The following is a 5,220-nucleotide window of genomic DNA, read 5'->3' on the forward strand; positions in this document are numbered from 1 at the left end:
AAGTATAGTATTGTCAAGTGCAAGGATGTTGTAATGTGTCTTATGGAGAAAATACACATGGGGGGGGGGGGGATAGCTTCATTTAAGCATGAGTTACCGTGCTGTTTCTGTTGGCCCTGAGTTCAATGCTAATGTACTGACAACATATATTAAACAGAAACACAAATGAAATAGTTATAATCACTTGATTGAAGTGTTGTGATCAGTGTTAAAGGATTCTAACCCTACATTTCCCTTAACTGTTCAGTATTCACAGCAACCTCTTAAAACATAACCATCATGAGTAACAAGAATCAACTGTAGTTTGATAACATGTATTCAATACTTCCCTCATAACTAGATTAGTAATGTCTTCTTATATTACATATTTGATGCTGTGGTTAGAACTAGGAATTCAAAGTATATTGTGATTGTAAACCTTACAATTTAGAAGTAGATGATTATATTAAAATTTGATCTATAAGTAGGAAAGCTTAAAAATAAGTACCTAAATTATTTCTTTTCTAGTTTGGCCAGTATAATGTAAAAAGAGGCTTAGTTGGCTTAAGAAAAGTTATTTATCAAAACCTTGCAGTCCACTTACTATTTATTTAAAAATGTTTTTATTGATTTTAGAGAGTGGGTGAGGGAGAAAGATATAGAAAAATGAGGACACCCCCCCCACCCAGTGGGGATCAAACCAGTGATGTCTCTGCGCATGGATGTCAGTCAACCACTAAGCCACAAAATATTTAATATAAAAGATAAAGTCCGTCTTATCAGCTACATATAAGTGTAACTTATTATCTACTGTCAGAGTGAAAACCAACAACACAAACATTCCAACCTCCTCGTTTTTAGTTTCTCCGTTTTCCGCAGGTAGGTCTTCTTTAGGTTCCTGGTCAGCCACTTCCGCCTGCTTTCCCTTTGCTCCCCTTTTCCCTTTTGTTGGCACTTTCTTGTCTGCAGACTTATCCTATGAGAGACAGTATCCACAATAGTTGCACTGTGAATGTTCTGCTGCACATCAGCCTGAGTTACATGACACTTTTCACACGAGCCACCTTAAGGTCCACCACCCCCAGTAAGCAGGACAACCACGCCCACTAAGGAGAACTGTAACAGGACTTGCCTAGCAAGCCTTAATGATGTGTAAACCTAAGGCCTGAACTACACAATTTCCCCCCACACCTTCCTCATCATCCACTATTTTCTGAATTTCCACATGGCAGAACAAATGAGTTGTCTCTTTCCCCAGTAACTCTCAAACTTCTCCAAAGCATGAACAATAATCAAACAGTCAAATGTCCACTGAGCTGACAAGACAATCACCCTCACAGAAGCCCATTCACCTGAAAGATGTTGTATGGTCAGGTTGACTATCATATAATGAGTAGCTAAAAGGATCAATTTTGAGTTTATCGTTATCATTTAGGTGTTTTGAAGAATCTGAAAGCACACATATTAATTAGTATGATGATAAAATAGGTTTAAAATTTAAGCGACGTTTAAAGCACTACAGAACAATATTTTTGGATACCATCCATCAATGGGAAATTTAATAAATATTTTAACATTTCCTGTAAATGTAGCAACACCAAAATGAAATTAAATTAGGTCACCAGTAGTTGTATCAAGACCCCTATCAATAATGACCAATACCTCCAATACTTGAGTTAAATGGCCACAAAGGCAGGCATGTGGTCTCACAAACATCAATGCTAAGAGGGAAAAATCAGTGCACTGTATTCTGTACCAGTTGTGGCATTCCATACATGAACTGCTTGATGACTACTAATTCCGTACCTTTAGGATAAATACTAAATTAGGTAAACAAACATATTTGGGATAACACTGTTCCACAGGTTGCTACCATGAAGTGTTACAATAGCCTAGATTGAGATAATACCACTTTTTATTTATTTTTAAAAAATATTTTAATTGGTTTCAAAGAGGAAGGGAGAGGGGAGAAACATCAATGAGAGAATAATTGGCTGCCTCCTGCAGGCCCCCTACTGGGGATCGAGACCGCAAAGTGGGCATATGCCCTTGACCAGAATCCAACCCGAACCCTTTAGTCCGCAGACCGATGCTCTCTCTATCTGCTGAGCCAAACCAGCTAGGGCTGAAATAATACTTTTAACTATTAATAGTCAGAAAAAAAAACCAAAATAAATTAACACATTTCTCTAATGTATGCTTCTACTGTCAAAATGCTTCTAAGGAAATTATCCAAGTCAGGAGCACACGTTGGATATACATGCTTGGAAAACAGCATGTCTAACCTGTAGTATGGTAATCAATACATCAAAAGCTTTACCTTCTTTTAGGCTTTAAATGGATTAATTATGGTAACAAATAGATCGACTCTAAAACCAAAGATGTATTACATAAACGAATGGAAAAGGCCACTGACCCTCTTTTTCCTTTGGGAAAATGATCGGACAGGATTGCTCCTTAAGGAACACTGAGACGAGGACTTACCTGTTGATCTCTGAGAGGAAGAAAATAAAATGTTTATTACATGTGATGTTCCAAACTGGAGTTAAAATTGGAACTGTTTATATTAAAATAATTTTAAGGCAGACCAACATATAGACAGACATCGATAAGGAAAGAAAGAACAATTTAAAAGGTAAGTAGGCATAGTATTTCATCCAATTGGTTTATTAAAAAAGCAAAGAATAAGTAGCCAGTTTGGCTGAGCGGAGAGTGTGGGCCCGATCCCAGTAGGGTGCATGCAGGAGGCAACTGATCAATGGTTCTCTCTCATCATTGATGTTTCTCTCTTTCTCTGAAATCAATAATAATCTTAAAAAAAAAAAAGCAAAAAATAAAAGATGGATAATAGTACACTGTTCTTGTCAACATTTTGCAACATGATCCACCTTTTCTTTCTTCAGCCAAGAAAACTTCCTGGGGAACTCGAACTTTGTTTACAGAGAATTTCTGCATTATCTTATGGTGTGAGAAATTCTAAGCTAATGTACTATGTTTATACCTTCCTTGAACCCTTAAAAAAACACCACAAAGCAGAGCTATTAAAGAAAAATTAAGATTTTTACACTCAGCTCTGTACAATGTTTAAATAAACACTTTTAGAAAAGGGCTTTTTTTGGGGGGAAGAGATAGAAAATACCAAACTCTCACTTAAGTTCTGAGTGAACAGAAATTAATCACACCATGTGCTGGCCTTGAAGAACATGGAGAGCTTAGCAGAGGGTGATTTCACAGCCATATCCAAAAACAGTTACAAATGATGGACATATGTTCTGCCTTTACAGCTTAAGCTTTCACATGGACAGATCCCCAGGAACTTCCTTCAACGACCCGCAAAGTGAGCTATGCGATCGCCAATCTCTTCCAGAGCAGCAGGTGTCATGATTAACGCTGTTAGAAAAAAAATGGCCCTAGCTGGTGTGGCTCAGTGGGTAGAGTGTCAGCCCGCGGACTGACCGGTCCCAGGTTGGACTCTGGTCCCAGGTTCGACTCCGGCCAAGGGCACATGCCCTGGTTGCAGGCTCCACCCCCCAAAAAAAAAAAAGCAAAAAATAAAAGATGGATAATAGTACACTGTTCTTGTCAACATTTTGCAACATGATCCACCTTTTCTTTCTTCAGCCAAGAAAACTTTCTGGGGAACTTGAACTTTGTTTACAGAGAATTTCTGCATTATCTTCTGGTGTGAGTAATTCTAAGCTAATGTACTATGTTCATACCTTCCTTGAACCCTTAAAAAAATACCACAAAGCAGAACTTTCTCAGCTCTGTACAATGTTTAAATAAAGAAACACTTTTAGAAAAGGGCTTTTTTTGGGGGGAAGAGATAGAAAATACCAAACCCTCACTTAAGTTCTGAGTGAACAGAAATTAATCACACCATGTGCTGGCCTTGAAGAACATGGAGAGCTTAGCAGAGGGTGATTTCACAGCCATATCCAAAAACAGTTACAAATGATGGACATATGTTCTGCCTTTACAGCTTAAGCTTTCACATGGACAGATCCCCAGGAACTTCCTTCAACGACCCGCAAAGTGAGCTATGCGATCGCCAATCTCTTCCAGAGCAGCAGGTGTCATGATTAACGCTGTTAGAAAAAAAATGGCCCTAGCTGGTGTGGCTCAGTGGGTAGAGTGTCAGCCCGCGGACTGACCGGTCCCAGGTTGGACTCTGGTCCCAGGTTCGACTCCGGCCAAGGGCACATGCCCTGGTTGCAGGCTCCACCCCCCAGTAGGAGGCGTGCGGGAGGCAGCCAATCAATGAATGATTCTCTCTCATAGATGTTTCTATCTCTCTATCCCTCTCCCTTCCTCTCTGAAATAAAGACAAAAGAGTTTCGTGACTCCCTCTACACATGACTGCAAATGAAATACTTTCAGAAGAGTATGTTCTCAGAGAACGCAACTCTTGATCCACCCACACACGAAAGGTATGACCCGCTACCTCGGCTTGTAAACTTCACAGGCAAAAACGTGCACCTCCCTCTTCTCCTGGCCTCGGTCCCGGCCTCGCTATTGTTGTCAGAAGAAACACAAGCGTGCGACCGTGCACCGTGCACCAGCACCGACTACACACACGCACCCACACAAAGACGGCTTTCCTTGGCAAGCTCAGGTTAATATTTAATACTTTTAGTCATTAAGTTTCCTAAATTCTGCAGCAGCGTTAATGTGACACATTACACCTCCATAAGCCAGGACAAGTATGTCCATATTTTACTCAGGCCAGAAAGAAAAAAAGTTTACTTTAGTTATTAAAATGCAAAACTTAAAAAAAAAAATTAAGGTAAAATCCCGACATTTCAGGAGGCTGACATTTAACTTTCAAAATCAGTATCTCAGTCGCCGGCAACAGCGCTTTATTTAGGAGCAAGTCCCGCGGTCAGCAGCGCTTCGAAGACACGAGGGCCCACGAAGGTCCGTGCGAAACCCACCTTTCCCGCCGCCTTTTTGGGCTTCGCCTCCACTTTTGCAGGCGCAGGTTTCTGAAAGGAAAAGGGCGCACTGAGTCTCTCCCCTGGGCCCGACCCCACGCGGAAGGGACGGGGAGGGGGCTGCTCTACTTACGGCTGACAACCGGGCCGACCTCCTCTTCGGCTTTAGGAGAGAAAAGGAAAATGAGCGACGAGTGAAGGCTGCCGCGCCAGCGGACCCTCCCCCCACGGCCGGGAGCCGGGCCTTACCTCCTCCTTGGCCGCCCCCTCCGCAGAGCTGACCTGTGGGAGGAAGCGCACGGAGTGG

The 5,220-nt window shown here is 41.5% G+C and overlaps 1 long non-coding RNA gene across 2 annotated transcripts in view; it reads right to left on the reverse strand.

Annotated features, from left to right (window-relative positions):
* LOC106724995 overlaps window positions 1–5,220 on the reverse strand; it is a 5,806-nt gene extending 586 nt beyond the window's left edge. The window contains exons 1-5 of one of the 2 annotated variants that reach the window (XR_001360828.1): window positions 5,163–5,220; window positions 5,047–5,076; window positions 4,914–4,964; window positions 1,332–1,428; window positions 827–955 (exon numbers count right to left, since the gene is read on the reverse strand). This is a non-coding gene — a long non-coding RNA (uncharacterized LOC106724995). The remainder of the gene's footprint in view (window positions 1–826; window positions 956–1,331; window positions 1,429–4,913; window positions 4,965–5,046; window positions 5,077–5,162) is intronic. The other variant, XR_001360827.1, reaches the window with a different exon arrangement.

Source organism: Myotis brandtii, unplaced genomic scaffold (genome assembly GCF_000412655.1).
Source record: "Myotis brandtii unplaced genomic scaffold, ASM41265v1 scaffold1297, whole genome shotgun sequence".
Lineage (NCBI taxonomy): Eukaryota > Metazoa > Chordata > Mammalia > Chiroptera > Vespertilionidae > Myotis > Myotis brandtii.